The 22,307-nt window shown below is 40.3% G+C and overlaps 1 long non-coding RNA gene across 1 annotated transcript; it reads right to left on the minus strand.

Moving 5' to 3' along the window:
• Positions 1–2,338: 2,338 nt before the first annotated feature.
• Positions 2,339–22,300, minus strand: LOC140487756 (uncharacterized). Its single transcript, XR_011962934.1, has 3 exons — positions 21,734–22,300; positions 7,247–7,331; positions 2,339–2,984 (listed from the first exon to the last, which is right to left on the minus strand). It is a non-coding gene; the product is annotated as an uncharacterized lncRNA (long non-coding RNA).
• Between the last annotated feature and the right edge of the window lie 7 nt (positions 22,301–22,307).

Genomic DNA, 22,307 nt, shown 5'->3' on the forward strand with positions numbered 1-22,307 from the left:
GAAGGGATTAATAATCGTGTGTTAAAGTGCTTAATTAAAGTCATATTTTCTTTTTTAAAATTATGGGAATTCCTTTGCGAAACAATGATTTAGAGATGCTGGAGTTGGACTGGGGTGAGCAAAGTTAAAAATCACATGACACCAGGTTATAGTCCAACAGGTTTATTGGGAAGCATTAGCTTTCAAGGTACTACCTCTTCATCAGGCGATCTTCATCTCTTCATCTGCTCGGACTAGAGAATAAGGATTGGTGTACTTGAAGTGTTGAAATGCACAAAAATGATGTGTTAAATGATTATTGAAACTCTTCTGCAGCATTAAGTTCACAGAATAAACAATATTTGAACATTCTTGAGCTGATTGGAAGTAAAATCCTGTTGCCCACCATATGAATAATACCCGAATGTATTTTGATTAAACGAAATGAATTTCATTACTTAGATACTTTAAAATTTTAAAAACTGCAGTGTCCTCAAATCTAAAATTTGGATATAATGTAATATGATACATAATGTTATTATGACCTGAGGATAATAAATTGCAGATTGAGAGATTATTGGAATGAACAACAGACAGAAGCAGATCCAAAACTGCATTGAAAATCAATTCAAACTTTGCTTAGATATATTCTAATCACCATTCCAAGCTGCTCTGGCATATCTCTGTTGGAGAAGGGAACTGAACCCACACTTCCTAGTCTCATAGGAGAGACACTATTAGAGGTCCACAAGTGTCTTTCATTATGTTCCTAACAAGGAAGGGTGGGATTATAACCAATTGTGATTACTCAAATGAAAACTAATCAATATTCATTCCGATAATTGGGCTGGGAATTAATTGGACTGTTTCTGTGTGTAATGAACTGAGAATGAAATAGTAATTCCCAATAATAATGGTAATAAGCATATATACTCTTACTTAAAAATTAAAAGCATGACAATTGAAAGATAGATAAATACACATATCATGCACTTCTTGTAAATTAATGAAAAAATATGACTGCGGAATGTGTTTAAAGCCGTTTTTCTTATCATGAAAAGATATCTAGAATGCTTAGCAGCAGGATGTAATCGCAAAAATTCATTCAATGTGACTATTCTGCTGCAGGCAGCTCCCCTTCCTTATATAAATGTATAACTTCCAACAATTCAAAATTTACTCTGATAAAGAAAAGAACACACGCATGTAAATTCTTTTTTCTTGTTGACAAAAGATCACAAATTTGATTTTTTTAGCTTTAAATTATTTAACTATTACTGTGATCAGAAATACAATAAATCTTCATGTTGAAGAAAAATATAATCAAATCAAATCAAATCAAAATAAATATCGATATTCACAATAATTGGGAGAGTGAACACAACAATATCTTTCAATCAGTTAATGTACTGAGCCATAATTCCACTGTTATACCCCTTACTGGAAGGATCAATTATTAGATATTAGCAATAACTAAATTATTAATATGCTGTCAGTGAACTGATTATTAATGAGAAATCTCACATTGCTGTTTGAATGAGCAATTTGTCGAAAAAAACAGTAATTATTAGTGAAATGTCTTAGATGTCTCTTAATCAATGAGGCTGTGATTACTTTGATTGTTGAAACGAGTAGCATTCAGATATTTATAATGAGCATTGGACGGAAATCACTGCTTTTTGGTGCAGAGCTGAAAGATTTTGTTATTGTAGTATTGGCAGTAAGAATTAATGGATTAAATTATGAGGTGCATCTCACCTTACTGAATATTTTCAAGTTTTCTAACAAGTTTCTGGTCCAATCTTCAGTTTAACAAGGGTCATTTTGGGACAGCACATCAGTAACTGCAAACATTTTCGAAACATCTCCAACAAAGTTATTAATCTGATAATTCAGAACAAATATAAAAAAAACTCTGTAAATTTAATTGACTATATTTTTAGACTGTAGTCAAGTTCGTTCTCTACTTATTTCCTTCCTATTTCTGACACCAGCGGCTAAATATTGATTAGATTAAATTTCATATGCGTTAGACGTGAACTTTCTCTCTCAGATCTGTGCAGCACAGGAATTGGTCATTTGGCCCATAACGTTGTGCTGAACATATGCAAAAGAAAATCATCCCTTCTGCCTATCCTTGGTCCATATTCTTCCAAATTATCGAAATTAACATTAAAAAGCCTTAATGTATCTGCCTCCACGACCAGCCATGGAAGTTCTTTCCAGACACCTACCACTCCCTGTGTACAAAACAAATTGACCCTTACATGCCCCTTGAACTTTCCCCCTAAACTTAAACGCATGTCACATAGTTTTTGATGTTTCAACTCTGGGAAAAACTTTCTGACCATCAACCCTATCTACGTATCTCATGATTGTAGAGACTTCCATCAAGTCTTCCCCCAGTCTCCGCCACTCCACAAAAAAGCAATCTGAGTTCTTCTCGCCTCTCCAAATCCAGGCAGCATCCTGGTAAACGCCCTCTTTACCCTCTCCAAAGCATCCATACCCTTCCTAGAACATGGCGAACAAAAGTGAACACAACACTTTAAGTATGCCTTAACCAAAGTCTTATAAAGTTACAACATGGCTTCTTGACACTTGTAACCAGTTCCCTGACCAATAAAGGCAAGCATACCATTTGCCTTCCTGACCACATAATTACTTGCATGGTCACTTTCAGGGAGCCATGGTCTTGAACGCCAAGATCCCTTTGAATAATAAAGCTGTTAGTGTCCTGCCATTAACTATCTACTTTTCCTTAACATTTGAGCTTCCAAAGTGAAACACCTCACACTTGTATGGATTAAACTTCACCTTTAATTACACTGCCCATAGCTGAAATTTATCTTTTTCCTGCTGCATTATTTGACAACCCTCTACATTGTTCCCAACTGCACTGAACGTTATATCATCTGCAAACGTATTAACTCCCACAGTTAGATTTTAATCCATTTCACTTCTATATATTTGTATCGCAAACAGAAGGGTTCCAGTTCAGATACCTGTGGAAAAAAGACAGATAATGAGGGAAATGCAAAATTCCTGAAGAAATGAGGTTTTTTTCAATGACAGAACAATTCTGATGAATAATCTTCTAAGGTGTGATTTTCGTTTATAAATTAACCCAATGTTTTAATTCTCAGTTTACTGATTTTAATGAATATCCAGTACAAACTGCTTTGATAATATTGAATCATTTTAAGTGTTGAGTTCTAACATTAATTATTATTTAATTGTTATTTAAATTCACACACCATCATGAGATTCACATTTTAGTTGAATCCATTATTTCTTAGTGCCCGTATCATAATGAAATATTAACATTCTTTTCAGGTTAACACACCTGCAATCAACCAAAGTTTTCTCATCCAACAATCATTCTAACTATTTCATTCTCTTTCATTTGAATTCTCATATTAATGGAAGGATCATTAAACAGTCTTATCAATTAAGAGATGGCTAACTTTTTTTCACATAAATATTTAATTTTTGTCCAACATATTACACAATTACATTGCAATAAGAGTTTTCTCATCATTCTTAAATTTGTTACCAGCCATTTTAAAACTAATTATTGTCAATATCTAACCGGCAAACATTGTTGAAATCCAATATATCCAGCTGTCGATGTGGAGCTATGGCTCAATACATCAACTGACGTAAACAATATTGCACTCTGCAATCTCTTAATCTTAGCAAAAATAATTCTAAGTGTTTACACTTAGCTGGATTGAATTGGTTGTGAGCAAAAATGCAGTCTGAAGAAAGGTCACTGGCCCAAAAGTATTTACACTGATTTCTCCCCACAGATGCTGCCAAACCTGCTGAGTTATTTTCCAGCAATTACTGATTTTGCTTGTGATTTCCAGCATCCACAGTTTTGTTTACATTCTTGTATTGATTGTATTTCACTTCAATTCTAACACTTCTATATATCTGATTATTACAATAAGAGCGAAATATTTTTCATGTTAAACATTATTTAAATTTTCCGAGTTTCTTGTGTAAATAAACCAGAATTAATAAATGTTTGTTCTATGCTTGAACAATAAATCTTGAATTCTTAGCAATCACAATGTTTTGAAAATGAGGAAAGTTGTCTTTCGCTGAGTAGTCACATTGAAACACTAATGCTTTATTTCCATTTCATGTGCATTACAAAGCATGTTGATTTTTATTTATGCAGATGAATAACTGCTTCAAACATATTGATTTACTTGATTAGCATGAGATCTATGTTTATTTCAGATCATTGTTGCTTCGTTCCTTCATTATTAGAAATAACTAATTCTTTTTATCAATTCATTACACTCTGGAACTGTCTAATACAATCCTAGTCCAATTATAACAATAAATATCTCAGTAGTTTTCCCTGTGAATAAACACAGTAAGTATGTGATTATAGTCCTGCCCTTCCTGCAAGGGGATATTATGGAGGCCTCCGGTAATGTCTATACGAGTAGACCAGGGGGCATGGGTTCAATTCCCACCTTCAACAGACATGTGTCAAAACACCTCAGAGTTGATTAGAAAATGTCTAAGTGTCAATTGAACTGTTTTTCAACCAACATTGTCTCAACTTGTAACTGTTGTTCATTATAATGATCACAACATCTTGAATTTATTTGCTTCACATCACTGATTAAAGTATGAATGTTATTACGCTGCTTCTAAATACCTCTCAACTTTTAGTATCTTTGCAGTCTTAAAGATTCTATGGTGTAAATAATATTTAAGGTGAGGGGGAAAGATTTAAAAGGGGTCTGAGGGGCAACTTTTCCACACAGTGTGTTTCACATATTAGGATGAGCTGTGAGAGGAAGGGCAGAGGCTGGTACAATTACAACATCTAAAAGACTTTTGGACAGTTTATTGGATAGAAAACGTCCAAAGGGTTATGGGACAAACATAGGGAAATGGGGCTAGTTTAGTTTAGGAAACCTGGCCGGAATGCCAAGTTAGGCTGAATGGCCTGTTTCCGTGCTGTATCAGTCTAGCAATCTACAATTCAAACTTCACTGTGATTGGTAAAGGAAAGAACAAACGGGTGTTAATTCTATTTTGTGTCCATAAAAATGTGACATGAATTTTACATAATTTTGTCACATGAAATAGTTCGCTCTTATTGTGATAAGAAATACAATGAATGTGAGCATTGAAGTGAAATATAATTAAATCAATTCAACTGTGCTTCCATGGTTAAAATAAAAAATGATTTTCACAATCATTGTGAGTTTGTACATTGCAATATCTTCACATTACTTCATGTACTGAGCCATTATTACACATTTATACCCCCTACTGAACTAGCAATAATTAGATATTAGCAACACTTAGATTTTCGAAAATCTATCAATACACTTCGAAGAAGGAGAGATTTAATTTCGCTACATGACTGTGCAATGTGCAGACATGAACAGGATTTTTTGTAGTGCAAAGTAGTTACAGTTCTCTGAATTCATAAGGCTGAGATTACTGTGATTAATCAAATGAGCAAAAGTCATTTTGCAAAGCGTGTTGGATGCAAAATGATTGGTTCCATTGTGGGATAGTTGACCTGAAAACAATAGCATTGTTGAAATCAATTAAATTAAAATATGGATTAAAATAATATATGGATCTGACGATGCATGCTAGAAAGACAAACAAATTATTCTGCAATTATTATAAGGATAATGAATTCCTAATAAATGTTGTAGTCTGAACAAATAAATTGACTCAATATTTGAAAAGCACTTTGCTCTGATGTTGATTAGACTTACATTAAGATTGGTAAACTGAAGACTGAAATATAATACCTAGATTGATGGATTGAGGACAATAAATGAGCCATTCATTAGTTATTGAAAATAATTTATATTTTTGTCAAAATGCAGACAATACAGAAGTAATGCATTTCATTCAATGAGTTTACTTGTAGAAACATGCGTTCTTAATTTATGTAATTTTATTCTGATCGATGTTCAAACATTTGTGTGTGAATTTGGAAGAAAATAAAAAGATAATGAAAGTGAATATGAGTGTGACCACAAGATACAGTCCATGATATTTGATAGAAAAAGGAATTTGCATAATCTCATGACTATTTAATGTTAATAAGTAATTAACTCCTCAGGTACTGAAGCAGTCCAAGTACAACATGTTCTGGACAATATCCAGGCTTGGGCTTACAGGAGGCAAGTAACATACATGCCACACAAATGCAGGCTATCTTGTATAAGAAATAACCTAACCCTTGACATTCGATCGTGTTACCATGACTGAACACCCACTATCAACATTATCCTGTGGATAATCATTGATCCTGAACTGAATTGGTCTCACCATAAACACAGTGGCTACAAGAGTAATTCAACTCCTGGCTCCTGAAATCCTGTCCAAACGCTACCAGGCACAAGTCAAGAGTGTGATGGAATACTCCGCACTTGCCTGAATGAGTGCAGCCCTAACAACACTCAAGAAACTTGATACCATCCGGAATAAAGCAGCCCGCTTGATTGGCACTGCTGCTACTGAGCATCAGTGGTGGTGAGGGTGGATGCTTGTGGATGTCCTACCTGCAGTCTCTGCCTCTTCTTATTAACAAAGATAAAATAATCTTACATTGCTCAACCTTCTCATCAAAACCGAGTACAGTATTCACCCCAGCCCTCTGTTGTACCAACCAGTGGTATTTCCACCATCAATAGCAGCTCCTCTTGAAATATTTTGTCAGTAACATGTAATTCACTGGTTACTACAATTACAACTGAAAATGTGCTGCTAGAAAAGCGCAGCAGGTCAGGCAGCATCAAAGGAGCGGCAGAATCAACGTTTCGGGCATGAGCCCTTCTTCAGGAAGGTCCTGAAGAAGCAGTGAACCAAATTTTGAAATGATCTTTCTGAACATAACATAGATTAGGTTAAAATTGAAGTAGGTGTCTTACACAACTTGCTGCAAGGACACAGACAGTAGAATCTGAGGTGATCATGAGGATGTGGAGGTGAATGTGGGAGACAAGCTGGGACTGTATTGGAGTAGTCACTGTGAGAGGGAACAAATGCTGGATGCAGGGTTTCAGCAGCTGATGGACTGACGCTCAGGTGAGCCATCGGAAACTGAGCAAGTGACCACCATCTAATAGGACGGAGAAACTGATCCATCAGCCTGAAACTGACTGACCACGTGGCTGTCAGTGACTCCAACACAAGTGAATGGAAACATTGCTCAGAGTCTGTTTCTGTAACATTCAACACAACCAGGAAATGGAAAGTGAATAATTACCTGAAAACAAGGCAACTGCTCTTGTAGAGTCTAAACCTTTCAATGTTCAGTTATTGAACATTATTGATTCTCAGAATATTCTAACCTGCAGAATCACAGTAAAAGGGGAAAGTAAACAACATTGTTGGCAAAGAAATAATGAACCAACTGCTTGTATAAAAACAGCTCAGCACAAAGGTGCTGAATCCTTCACAAACTGACAAACACAGGTACCATCAGTTTATAGATAGACAATGAAATTCTTCAGAAAAAACAATTCCCGGCTTATGGTGTGTGGTAGAAACCATTCTCAGTGAGAACTGCCACTTATTTCCTTTGAAAATAATTTCTGTTTCCCCTCAGAAAAGCAGGTGTGTCGCGCACTTACAGACTGACTTACAGACAAAGGAAACCTGATCAGGGATCGCAGGTTAATTAAGCTATTAGTGACAGTCCATTGCACACAACAAGAGCTTCGACCACAACACATTCTAGTGAAACCAACAATGCAATGAAAAAGGTGAATTAGTCTTTATAATCATGCAGCCTCTCTCAATCAAATAATCCCAGTCTACTTCCAAACATTTTAAAACTATTAATACCAATGTATACATATTTATTTCCTTTCCTAATTTCCTCCAAAAAATATATCTGACTGTTCTCGTCAAAGTATATTTTAAATGGTTAATTCATATTCACAATTCATTTCCAATTATTCTTAGAGCAAAACAACTTGCAAACTAAAATAGTTTTCATGTCAATAATGACACTGGAAACTTTGTTATGTAGTTTACCCATATTTCCAAATATTGTTTTGGTTAATTATTGCATTGAAACTAAAATTAAAGTGTATTTATTTTCTCTGATATTCTTCCAGTACTTTATTCCCTAAAAACAATGCCCATGGTGTAATAGGTGACAAGCATTAAATAAAATTGAATTTTCATTGCAAGAACTAGTACAAATAATCACATATTGTCATTGATTACCATTTATTTTCACTGTATGATCACATTAAATTCACTTAAATAATCACAGTACAATTCTCACCTCTATAGATATGTCGAGTGAATGTCAAAGTATTCTTATTTCAAGTAAAACCAAATTTACATTTTGTTCTGTTTGAATCCACAAATGACAGAATGTGTTACATTATTATGGGAAACAGGAACAAGTGAAGGTGGTGGCTCTCAGACGTGAGGCCTTAAAGCCAAAGGGCCAAGCGAAAGTTACAGTGGGGGGAGGTACCTCGTGCCTCGCTATCCTCAGAAGGCAGTGAGGATGGTGACACTGACTGGAACGGGTTAGATGACAAAGCGCACACGTATGGACAGAGGGACGGCAATGGGTCGGATCACCCATTGCCCTGTAAGGCCCAGAAGGTCCATGGCACCACTGGTCATCAAAGCTCAACTTGGACAGACAGTAGGGAGCAACAAAGGGAACTGACAGAAACCAAACATGAACCGTTCACCTGCTGAATGACAGATGTTGGTGCGTTAACACCCAGCCTGATAGAGAAATGGTAATAGTGGGCGTTATTGGGAGAATATGGATGAATTAGTTGAGGTACAGTCTCACCGATGATGGTGTCAGGCCAAAATCTCTCAGGCCAAGATACCCTGACGTGTACATCAGAACCTGTCCCTGCAATGAGAGTATGGGGGTGTGAGCCGGTTCCCCCAGTGCACAGCCGATCAATGGCTCCAGGCATTTTAAGATATTACAGGGACACACTGGGGAGGGGACAGGCTGAATGGGCTAAAATAACCTTGGTGACTCAGGGACCCAAGGGTAATATCGAGGATCATACAGAAAGGAAGCCTGAGGTGTGTAAGGGCCACGGGGGATTACCAAATCCCAATCTGTGATGATGATATCAGTTTGTTGTTTTTAAACTGGGACCCCATTTAACTGTAATTATATACATGGGACTCCCAGTGGGAGATCATTCTAACCACCTTCTGAATTGGACCATGAGAGCTGAGGCAATCTCAGAAACACAGGGGAATAGCTGCAGTACAGGGAGGGTAACCAGACTGGCAATGTTACAAGTGAAGAAGGAAAGGGCACATAGCCAAGGAACGTAGGCAGAGAGAGGGAGATAGATGTTCACATTGTGTGTGTGCATGTGTTCACCTAGGCACATGAATATTCATTGATGCTGTGTTTGGGAACCAGCAGAGCATAATATTAATACAGGAGCATCTATATCAGTTACCGATATGGATTTGTCCCATATCGCCTCATTTATTAAAATGAGAGCAGTCGGAGAGGGAATCGAGGAAGCTGAATGAAATAAACCTCTCCCAACGCAGATCACGGATATGGCAAAATATATTCAGATATGGGGGTGGGAAACTGAGGAAGGGACCGTTCTGGGAGTTGCCAATTTAGAACAGTTAGGACCAACTATTGATGTGGAGACACAAACTGTAATATGGGAACAACCTGAACAGGCCCGGGACAGGAACCAAAGGAAAGGTGACATCTCCAGAGTAGTTACCTTGCAGGGAGACTGGAACAGTCAGGGAATCTGGGGAGTTATAGCTAGGACCCAAACAGCAGTGTGGGTAACATAAACAGGAATGTGGGTTATTACCTGTAGATACTGTAAAGACCGAGGGCCCTCTCACACCCCACACAAACAGGATCCCATTAAAGCTGAGGAGTCAGTAATTGTGACAGTAACAGATTGACAGAAGCAGGGAATAGTCAGACGGACAGTATCCCAGACATGTAATAGGACATGTCAGAGTCTGGATGATCCAGCAGTGCCACTACACTGTATAAGACAAACATTATTAAAACATATCATGGGCTGGCCCATACTGGGGAAGATAAAATGCAATATCAGATGATCCACGACAATCCTTGCCTGGAACAGGGAGAAATACAGCAAGGTTTTGTCGAAGGTGTGTAGTCTGTTCAAAGTGTGAGCCAGGGAAAGCAATAAAATGGAGGCAGCAGCAGGGACCCAGGGGCCCAAGGGAGCAATTACAGATGGATTTTACACACACCCCCATCCCAATCCCAGGGAAGGAAATCTTGCTGGGTCTTAATAAATAGGTTTACTCAGTGGGTGGAAGCATTCCCCTGCAGATTCTTACCAAGGGACAAATGTAACAGGGAACATGGCTAAAGAGCTATGTGCCCTGTTTGATACTGAACAGAAATCCCATCCCCCATACCACCTCCAGAGCTCTGAGACAGTAGAAGGAATGACGCAGACACTGAAAGCTCATCTGACTAAGGTTCTCTCAGAGACAGGACAGCGATGGGTTAGAGTACTCCCCACCAGCCTAATGAAACTGAGGACAACCCCAGCAAAGGGGACGGGGCTGTCCCCCTTTGAATTAGTGACTGGATGGACGATGCAGATGCCACAGGGTATGGTAGTGGGAGAGCCGGAGATGGGTGGTAGTGGGAGGGCTGAAGATGTGCAATGACAAGGTTAGGATTAAACCATTTGTGAAAGAGCTAACAAAGCAGCTGCATGAGCTGAGAGAATCAGAGACTGTGAAAGGGAACATGGAAATATCCGAGCTGACATTCCAAACCCTGGAGTTCAGGTCAGGGGAAAATATTACTGGAACGTATGAAGTAAACACATCAAAATGCTGGACTTATCTGGGGGAGCCAGAGAGGGATCTTTCCCATCATATATTAGTAAGGAGCTCTGAATAAACGTTGGTCGTGCTGCTCAACACAGAACTCAAGGCTCCTCTTTGATATTTCTCCCAGCAACAGTTGTGCAGGGGCATGTTGCTGGCTGGAGGTCTATGGCTAGTGCTGTTCCACAAGGATCAGAACTGGGACATCTGTTGCTTGTAATGTACATAAATGAAAAGTTTGAAAATGTAAACGATTTAATGAGCAAGTTTGTAGATGGCACAAACTGTTGAAGTTGTGAATCGTGAAGAATGATGTCAAAGGATACAACAAGAAAAGATGAGTCAGAAAGATTTGTGGAGAAATTGCAGATATATTTTAATTCAGACAAGTGTGAGGTGATGCGTTTTGGAAGACACATAGCAAGAGGAATGTTTTCAATAAAGGGAAGGGTCCTGAGCAGCACTGATACACAGAGGGATCTTCAGTTCCAAGCTGAATGATCCCTAAAAGTGGTGAAAGAGGTGAATGACAGATTTGCCTTCTATTGTCAGGGGAGTGAATATAAAACTATAATCAGGCCACCTTTGGGGTAATGCGTGCCGTTTTGATCACCACATTATAGGTAGAATGTGAAGGCTTTTGAGAAGGTGGAAACAGGTTTGCCAGGATGTTGCCTGGATTGGGAGAGGTTGGAAAATCTTGGATTGTTCTCTTTGGAAAGTCAATGGCTGTGGGGTGACCCAACTGGCACAGACAGAGTTTGTAAACCATGGTTTACTACTGAAATTGCATCTCTTGTTAAGAAGAAGAAAGAGGCTTTTGTGTTGATGAGGCACAATGGTACAGATGAAGCAATAGATAGTTACAGATCAGCTAGGAAGGATTTAAAGAGAGAGTTAAGAAAAGCAAAGGGAGAACACGAGCAGTTTTTAGCAAACAGAATAAAGGATAACCCTGAAAGTTTCTCTAGGTATGTGAAGAATAAAAGGATGATTAGGGTAGGAATAGGGCTAATCAATGACAGAAGTGGGAAGTTGAGTGTGTGAGTGTGCATCCTGCAGAGATCGGAGGAGTGCTAAATGAACATTTCTCATTGGTGTTTACACAGGAAAAGGAGAATATTGTAGAGGACAAAAATGTGATACGAGATATTAGACTAGAAAGGATTGAGGTTAGTTATGCACAGGTGTTATCAATTCTAGAAGGAGTGAAAGTAGACAAGTCCCCAGGCCGGATGGGGTTTATCCGTGGATTCTCTGGGAAGCTAGGGAGGAGATAGCAGAGCCTTTGGCTATGATATTTGAGTCATCATTGTCTATGGGTTTAGTACCCGGGGACTGGAGGATTGCAAATGTTGTGCCCTTGTTCAAGAAGGGCAGCAGAGATGACCCAGGTAATTATAGACCAGTGAGCCTTATTTCCATTGTAGGAAAGGTTTTGGAAAGGATTATAAGAGATAACAGTTATAATCATCTAACAAGCAACAATTTGATTTCAGATAGTCAACATGGTTTTGTCAAGGGCAGGTCGTGTCTCACAAAAATCTGAGTTTTTTGAGAAGGTGACCAAGCATTTAGATGAGACTAGGGCAGTGGACGTGGTATACATGGACTTCAGTAAAGCCTTTGATAAGGTTCCACATGGTCGGCAATTAGAGAAAATGCAGAGGCATGGAGTTGAGGGTGATTTAGCAGTTTGGATTAGAAACTGGAATTCTGAAAGAAGGCAGCAAGTGGTGGTTGATGGAAAATATTCAGTCTGGAGCCCAGTTACTTGTGGTGTTCCACAAGGATCTGTTTTGGGACCACTGCTGTTTGTCATTTTTATAAATGACTTAGACGCAGGCATCGGTGGATGGATTAGTAAATTTGCAGATGACACTAAAGTCTGTGGAGTAGTAGACAGTTTGGAAGAATGTTACAGGTTGCAGGGGGATTTAGATAAACTGCAGAATTGGGCTGAGAGGTGCAAGTGGAATTCAATGCAGCTAAATGTGAGGTGATGCACTTTGAGAAGAATAATAGGAAGGCAAAGTACTGGGTCAATGGAAAGATTCTTGGTAGTGTGGGTGTGCAGATGGATGTTGGAGTCCATGTACATAGATCCCTGAGAGTTGCCACCAAGGTGGATCGTGCTGTTAAGGTGGCATACGGCGTCTTAGGTTTCATTGGTTGAGGGATCGAGTTCTGGAACCGCAATATCATGCTGCAACTATACAAAATGCTGGTGTGGCCACAGTCTTAATATTGTGTACAGTTCTGGTCGCCCCATTAAGGGCGGCACGGTGGCACGGTGGCACAGTGGTTAGCACTGCTGCCTCACAGTGCCAGAGACCCGGGTTCAATTCCTGCCTCAGGCGACTGACTGTGTGGAGTTTGCACGTTCTCCCCGTGTCTGCGTGGGTTTCCTCCGGGTGCACCGGTTTCCTCCGACAGTCCAAAGATGTGCAGATTAGGTGAATTGGCCATGTTAAATTGCCCGTAGTGTTAGGTAAGGGGTAGATGTAGGGGTATGGGTGGGTTGCGCGTCGGCGGGGCGGGTGGACTTGTTGGGCCGAAGGACCTGTTTCCACACTGTAAGTAATCTAATCTAATCTTAAAAAAAAGGATGTGGAAACATTGGAAAAGATGCAGAAGAGATTTATCAGGATCGTGCCTGGTGTGGAGGGAAGGTCTTATGAGGAAAGGTTGAGAGACTTGGATCTGTTCTCATTGGAAAGAAAGCAGTTGGGGGTGGGGGTGGGATTTGATAGAGACATACAAGATGATCAGAGGATTAGATATGGTAGACAGTGAAAGTCTTTTTCTTAGGATGATGATGACAGCTTGCACGAGAGGGCACAACTACAAATTGAGGGGTGATAGATTTAAGACAGATGCCAGAGGCAAATTCTTTACACAGAGAGAGTGGTAAGTGTGTGGAATGCCCTACCAGCTAAGGTAGTCAACTCAGCCACATTAGGGAGTTTTAAACAATCCTTAGATAAGCTCATGGATGATTTTGGGATAGTGTAGGGGGACGAGTTGAGAAAATTCCACAGGTCGGCGCAATATTGAGGGCTGAAGGGCCTGTTCTGCACTGTATTGTTCTATGTTCTATAATCTGAATCATTTTCCAAGATAGTAATGACAAATTCTAGAGGCCAAAGATTTCAGGGGACAGGGGGAAATTTAAAGAAAACAAAAACCGAGAGAACAGCAGATACTGTAAATCAGAAACAAAAACAGAAGTTTCTGGAAATGCTCAACAAGTCTGGAAGCATCTGTAAAGAGAAATCAGAGTTTACGTTTCTGAGGAAGGACCTGAAACATTAACGGATTTTTCTTTTCACAGATGCTGCAAGACCTGCTGAGCATTTCCAACAACATGTGAAAGTTTAAAGGGAGTTATGTCATGCAAGTTTCTTATGCAAAATCTGGTAGATGACTAGAATGTACTCTCCTGGGAGGTGGTAAAAGCAGAAACAATCACAATGCTTAAGAGGCATTTGTGCAGGCGCATAAGCAGGCAGGGATTGGAAGTGATATGGATCATGTATAGGCAGGTGGAATTAGTTTGGAATGACATCATGGTCCACACAGACATGGTGGGCCGATTATTCCGGTGCTGCACTGTTCTGTTTTCCAGGGCATAGAATGTGTGGAGTGAGAGATAATATTTTGAGTGGAATATGTCTCTTCTTTAGAACACACAGTAAGTTGATGCATTTTGAGAGAAGCAATATAGAAAGGGAATATATATTTGAGTGGCACAGACACAGACAGCAGGACAGCAGGAATGGGGGACAATGTGTACAAATCATTAAAGGAGTGAAAACATAAAGTGTTTTGAGTAAAACAAATGGGATGCTGGGCTTCGTTAATGGGGGAATGATAACAAACTCACGGAAAAGATGGTGATCTTTGACAAAGCTCTAGTTAGGTCACAGTCAATTATTGCATTCAATTCTGATCAACAGATTCCTGGTCAGATCAGGAAGTTAAAATACCGTCGAGGGGCCAGTTCCATACCTTTTGTTTCTCTTTCCAGACACCGTGGGGTCTCAAGGGTTAAACATTCCCTTGCCAAAGGCCTTATTTCATCAACTGAAGGCCTGTACTCCTACAATACAGACAGAACACCACAGAAGGGGGGAGGCTGACAGTATCGCAAAATAGAACCTCTTGCAGCCACACATGTGGATTGCCCCGTAACCCCAGACAGAGGAATTTGCCCTTTCCAGACAAGACTGAGAGCCCTGGGCACAACCCTGTTAAACTGCCTCCCACTCCCATTGTCTTACCTCCCCTCCATATTAGCACAGGTAAGTGAATCCCCCATTTACTGAAGGAAGAACCCTTCTGCCTTAGTCTCTTCCCGTCAACACATAATCATGGACAATACGATCATCAGTTTCTGTAATCCATCACACATTATCACAGGACATCGTCATTCATCAAGCTTTGTAAGGTCATAATTACCTACTTTAAACTATGTAATGGCAATCATCCATGTGACTGATATGCCTTCATCTAATTCCTATTAAATATACTATCTCTGTGGGTAAGGCAGAGATTTGTGAAGAAGAGTCTCTACAAGTAGACACTCAGCTACTTTAGAGACGCTTTGAAACTCTCGCCGGCTGTCCAATAATAAAGCTACTGCTGTTGTGCAGAAAACGTGCATCATCTGGATTTGTGGAACAAAATAGGCATCAACAATGAAGGATATGAGTGATCTTCAGAGTGTGGAGTACAGATTTACTGGAGTGGTTCACTGATGAAGAAAATGCAGTCACTGAACTGATTTGAAGAAATTGATATTTTCTTTGAAGTGAAGAAGTTGGATATATTTTTCATAGAGCTGTATAAGATTAGCGCAGACCTAGATATAGCAGACAAAAATATCTGCATTCGATAGGTGATGATAGGCAGAAGAGTTAAGGTCAGATGTAAGGTTTTGAGACAGCGGGAGATGAGCAAGTGTTTCTGCTGACTGTATTGGCTGGAAATATGCAGAACATGTTGCTTATTATGGTGGTGCAAGTAGAGAAGATCAATGATTGATAAAAACAATTAGATCAGTTCTGAGGGAAATAAACTTGCAGAGCTTGGGGTACGTAGGGGGAATGAGAATATTGGATTCTGCTACATACAGAGACCCAGCTTGGATTTGATGGGCCTCTTTCTGTGCTATAATGCATTTTATTTGGACTTGTTTAACTTGCTCTGGTCACCGATTAAGCTGTCATTTAGGTAAATCTGCTCAGTGTTCCTACTCTGACCAATACAGGCTGTCCCTCCGCAGCAGGAGATAATGTTTACTGCTTTATACTGGGTTCTTGGGGGGTGGGGCAGGCTAACGGTGTGTGTAAGAGTCTGCCAGCATTTATCTGAAATGGCAAAACACCAGTGCAGCCACACTAGTGATTGACCTCTGGAAATGTGGGGAATGCAAGAAGGGAATTCTTTACCCATCCCACCTGGAAACTGGCCAAACCAGTCAGACTGGGGAGCTGTTCACCTGCTCTGTGTGTGTGGGGGGGAAGGGATTCACACAGGCATCCATCCTGCTGAGACACCAGTCAATTTACTGATAGCAAGAGTTGAAAAATGTTTTTCTCTTTTTCACGCCAAGTAATGAACAATGGTTTTGGCAGCTCATAAAGTTGTGCACATAGAGATCTTAACTTTGGAAATGTTCACAACATTGTTGAACATGTACAGATTCACACTGGGTACAGATTTTTATTTTCCTTTATTCATTCACAGGATGAGGTTGTCGCTGGCCCGACAGCATTTACTGCCCATCCCTAATTGCCCAGAGGGCAGTTAACAGTCAACCACATTGATGTGGGTCTGAGGTCACAATGTAGGCCAGACCATGTAAGGATGGCAGCTTCCTTCCTGAAAGGGCATTAGTGATCCAAATGGGGTTTTCTGACAATCGATTAATGGTCATCATTAGACTCTAAATTCACAAGTTTTTTTTTTATTGAATTTAAATCCCCTCCATCAGCTGCAGCAGGCTTTGAACCCAGGTCTCCAGAACACTATCTGGGGTTTTAGATTAACTGTCTCGTGACAATACCACTCGGCCAATACTTCCCCATATCGCTGTCCATCTGTACAGAGTGAACAGTGATTTTCTGGTTCATCAGAACTAGGTAATCACACATAAGTTTGCTCAATGATTAGAGGAGTTGGATGTTGATGGGCAATTGACATCCATCTCTAAACCATGTATTCTGGGGTTTGTTTCTGGGGATGATTGGAAGCATCATCAGTCTTGTTATCTTTTGGGGATTAAAAACAGTTTCAATTAGCTTTTTGCTAAATGCATGGCAATCAATTCTATCTCACAACTCTCCGGCAGATTAGTTTCTTTTGAAGGGCTCTCCATCTCTCCAACCTCCTCCACCCTCACCTCCAACAATACAATAATCTCACAGAATCTCTTTGTGACGATGAATGAGACAATCTGATCAGCTGCTTCTTTCCCTACTCCTGTGTCAAGTTGGATCTTAAACTCCCCTTGCTCCAGTTGTGATCCTGCACCATTGTACAGTGTTGCTCATATTTCATGTCTTGGCCTATCAGTGTTCATGATACTGCATGTAGTATTTGGGACCAAGAGTGTAAGAGTTTAGCTCATTCCTTCCAACAACAGCAGTAGAATTGTACTCCAACAAAACTTACAGAATCACGGCCCCGCATTTTCCCCAACTTACCTCTTACCATCAAACCAGAGGATCAATCCTCATTCAGCGGAGAGAATTCTGGAAGGCATGCCAGTAACAGCATCATGAAAACCTAACAATGAGGTGTTAACCTGATGAAGTTCCCAAAGAGGACTACTTGTGTGCCTAACAGCATAAGCAGCAAGTGATAGACAGAGTGAAGCAATCCGGGAAACAACAGAACAGATCTAAGATCTGCAGTCCAACCAAATCCAGTTGTGAATGAAGTCAGAGCACAGCTGGAGTTCTGAGGACAGTTCTCTTCAAGATATTAACCAACAAGAATGTCATACTGGATTAATTATCATAAAACTCAAGTCCGTTTGATATTCATATGTTTACAATCAGTTTTGAATTCACCAAATGTAGCTGAAGGTAAAGATAATCTTCAAGTGATTGTAACAGTGGAGACATCTGAATACTTGATCAGCAAATTAAAGCCTGTTGCGTTTAGATAGCAATAATTTTAAAGAGATTGTAAAAAGTAAGGTGACTTGAGAATAACGGAAGAAGTTGATTGGTGGGTATCTGATAATCTTGTTTTAATCTGAAGTTAATTTAGGATTAGTTAACAAATAAACACATGGGAGGGAATCCCAGCCCCATGGAGTGCACATCCAGTTCCATGTGGGAAAACCAGGACAGTACTTGCGTGAGCGACAACCACAAGAACACGGAGGTGACACGGGAAATGTCAGGAACACTCGTTTGACCACGGTTAAAGTACTGCACACATTTCCGATCCCCTTATTCCAGGGTTGATGTGATCACACCTGAGAGGGTACAGAGGAGACTGATCAGAATGTTTCTACAATTGGAAAATTTCTGCTCTGAGAAAAGGTTGGATGGATTGGGGATGATTTCCGAGGAGGATGAGCTGAGATTTAATTTTAATAATAAAATGCTGAATAATCCAGATCAAGTGGATAGGAAGGAGCTATTCATTAACTGAGAGGTCAGAAACTGGAGGATTTAGATTGAAACTAATTCTCAGAAAGAAGGGGAGGGAAGAATTCATTTCACTCGGAGATGGTTGGGAGCAGGAACTCATTGATGGGGTGGCAGAGGTAGTAACCAGCATCACATTAGAATAAAGGACATGGATGTAGCTGAGATGCTGGAACATGCAGGGCTGCGGACTAAAGTCTGCAGAATGGGATCATTGTGATTTATTTGACATTTCTCCAGAATTTCAAATCCAATTTGAGAACTTATGAACATCGTCTGACCTGAATTCCAAATGTCAAAATAAATTTATCAGAAAGTTACAGTACAGATTGAGGCCACGTGGCCCATCCTGCATGTGTTGGCAGTGTTAGATATGGATGTGAAGTGAGCATTGAGGGGAAATGTTACCACAAGCTGCAGATGGATAACTTTCATTGGAACAGGAGGCCATTCAGCCCTTCAACCCTGCTCTGCCATTCAATAGATCATGGCTAATTTGTGGCCTAAGTTGCAATGTTCAAAACTCTCCCAACTCATCAATAAACTCCTCTGCAACAGACAAGATCAATATTCAAAAACGAAACATCTGCAAATGCTGGGAAATCAGGAACAAAAACAGAAATTACTGGAAAAAGTCAGCAGGTCTGGCAGCATCTGTGGAGAGTGAACCTTTGGGTCCAGTGACCGGTCAGGTGACCAGCTGCAGCTGACCATTCTGCCTTTTCTGTAACACTCTCTGGAACAGGTTCTGGTGCAAGGGGAATGAGACTGTCAATAACAACTGAGAAAACAGGAGGAAGTGCTCTATCAGAATAAAACCCATTTTGGTCTTTTACTTTTAATTCAACTGCAAACATTATTCATTATCATTTCAGAAATAAGATAATAGGTCAGAAATCAACTCTTCATGTCATTGGGTCTGAGAAACTGTTAATTCTGACCTGGTCCTGCCTACATGTGAATCTAAAGACTAAATAACGTGGTTGACTCTGAACCATCTCTTGGGCCGTGAGAATGGATGACAAATGCTGCCCCAGCAAGTGATGCCGTGATCCCACGAACAAACAAAACAAATCGAATCGCTGTGGTTACTTGTGAACTCGGCGGTGTTATTGGAAGAGGATGAATGGGAAGGTTTATGGGGTAAAGGGAGAAGAATGGCATTCAGTGAGGGGATCCTTTGAGAGCTGATGAGCCAATCAGCCTCCTTTTGCACGGTAACAATTCAGTGAATATTTCATTCTAAGCCCTGTAAGGAAATATCAGAGCAGGGTTTGTAAAGAGGTCAGATTGAATGAGTGTCTCGGTGAACACAAGTGAGACACAGGTACAGAGAGGTTTTGGGATGGATTAAATTATATTTTATACATTTGCATAGTCATCAACATGACAGCAGTTAAAACTGGGAGTGTAATTAGAGCAGCAAATAAATCTTAAACATTTATGCAGCTAAAGGGGATGCTGGGTGAAGATACCGTTGTTAGTGTTTATTTTATTCCAGGCACAACAGCAAGGGAGCACATCCTTCCTGTATCTATCCTCTCGAGCTCTTGAAGATTTTTGTTCATTTGAAGTGTTTCATGTTTAGATACTCCAGAGAAGACAGCTTCAAGCTCCTCAATCTCTCCTGCCAGGGCAATGCTGCTGTTAGAATTCAGTTCACTGGTGCATGTTACTGGCTGCTTCATGGACTAGAACTGACAATTGAGACTGAAAGGTTCCGTTTAAAACATCTTCAATGGTATTGCCAGACGTGAGTGGTTTTAGGAAAATGACCTTGACTTACGGGCATTGAGTGTCAGAGCATTTCCTGTTGTGGGACATCCTGTTTAGATTCAATCTATTGATAACTATTAGAACTGACTTGCACTGGCTCCGTCAAAGTGGTCCGAGCATTATGGCGGTCATCGAAGCTGGTAACAAACTTCCCATGGGTTAAAAATCGTAAATGTTAGAGTAAGTACGAGGTCTGATGGCACTGTTGGAGTATTGATGTTGTTGTTAATCACATTAACTCGGCTGGAGTTGACTGAAATTATATTGTGTCTTTCTGAATCTCAGGATGTCTCTCTGGGCAGTAAGTCTCCACAAACAGCAATGTGACAATGAGCAGGGATCATCTGTTTTGATTTAAATTGTGATTATAGCACAGCTGCTTCACAGCACCAGGTACAAGGTTGGAGTCCAGCCTTGGTCAACAGCCAGTGTGGAGTTTGCACGTTCCCCTATGATTGTGTGGGCCCCCTCCAGGTGCTCTGGTTTCCCTCCACAGTTCAAATATTTGTGGGTTAGGTGGATCAGTTGTGCGAAATTGTCCACAGCATCCAGGATTGTGCAGACTCGGTGGATCAGCCATGGGAAATGCAGTGTTAAAGGGATGGAGTGCCCCAGGTGGGATGCTCTTTGGATGGTTGGTGGGGTTTGATGGGTTAATGCTCTATTGCCACACTTTTGGGATTCTATTCTATGACTGAGGATAAAGGCTTTTCTATGATTGAGGATAAAGCAGGGTGTTCTTGGAGAAGAAGCATGTGGTACGTATCAATGCTCTCGATGCCTTTAGGTAGAGGTGGGCATCGCAGGGGATACAGTGCTTTATCTCCACTGCTGTCCCCTCCCCCCCTAACTCTACTTTGATTTGGTCCCATCCCACTGTCATTTGTAATGGTTTACTTTGCCCGTAATGGGCTTTGTTTGTAAATATTCAATGGGTTACATGGATGGTTTACTGCTGGTGATTATATATTAACAAAACCCAAAATGGTGTAATGATGAACGTGGGAAGGTTGCTCAGCTGTGTGAGATAACATGTCTGGGTAGGAGAAATGGGGGGAGAAAGAACACTTCACAGCTCACAGAAGGAGAACTGAAAAGCAGTTAAATCAAACCAAAGTTTCAGACAGGGAGGGAATATTTCCCTGGAGTTTGAGTAACTGGAAAGTGATGGTGTCCGGGAATAGGCCGGAATTTTGTTTTACAGGGCATTTGAAATTTTTAAAAACTGTTATATTCAGATAGTTTCATTTCTTATCTTTTAGTTTTATTTATTGTGGAATAAATAGCTACAATATTTTAAAACCAAATTCACAAACCTTGTGTTAAAGACAAATGTTAAATAAAATCCATCAAACCATCCCTCACTGAAAACTGATGTGGAGGTGCAATCTCCTGGAGAATCCCTGCCCTGCTTACTTCTTCCTACCGAGGCTCCATGGCAATATACATACCTGGGAGATAGCAGCAGGAGGCCATTCGGCCTTTCAATCCTGCTCCACCATTCAATGGGAAACAGCTGACCATCCAGCTCAGTCTCCTGTTCCTGCTGTGTTCCAATCCCCTTTCATGACTTTACCTCGAAGGCCTATATTAAAAGTCCTCCTTTAACTTCACTGCCTTTTGTTCCAGTGACGTTGCTGTGTTACTGTGTGGGTGTAGGCCGGGGTAATGTGATGGTGCTGCCTCCTGGAGGACACACTCAGCGTCCGCCATCATCCTGCAGTAGCATCAATTGGGTTTCAGCAACGAGAGATAGAACCCGTTTCCAGGATATGGGCATCACTGGCTCAGCCAGCATTTATTCCCCATCTCTCGTTACCCTTGAGAAGATGGTAGGGAGCTGCTGTCTTGAACCATTCACAGTCCATTTGGCGCAGAGAGACCGACAATGCTGGGAGGGAGAGTGTTGCAGGATTTTAGCTGAGTGATTCTCCATCTTTGGTTCTTCAAACACGGGGTAACTTAATCACAATCTGCACAAGATTTTGAGATTTCAGTCTACAAATCTTCACCATCTAGCACCCT

The sequence above is a fragment of the Chiloscyllium punctatum genome, chromosome 17 (genome assembly GCF_047496795.1).
Source record: "Chiloscyllium punctatum isolate Juve2018m chromosome 17, sChiPun1.3, whole genome shotgun sequence".
Lineage (NCBI taxonomy): Eukaryota > Metazoa > Chordata > Chondrichthyes > Orectolobiformes > Hemiscylliidae > Chiloscyllium > Chiloscyllium punctatum.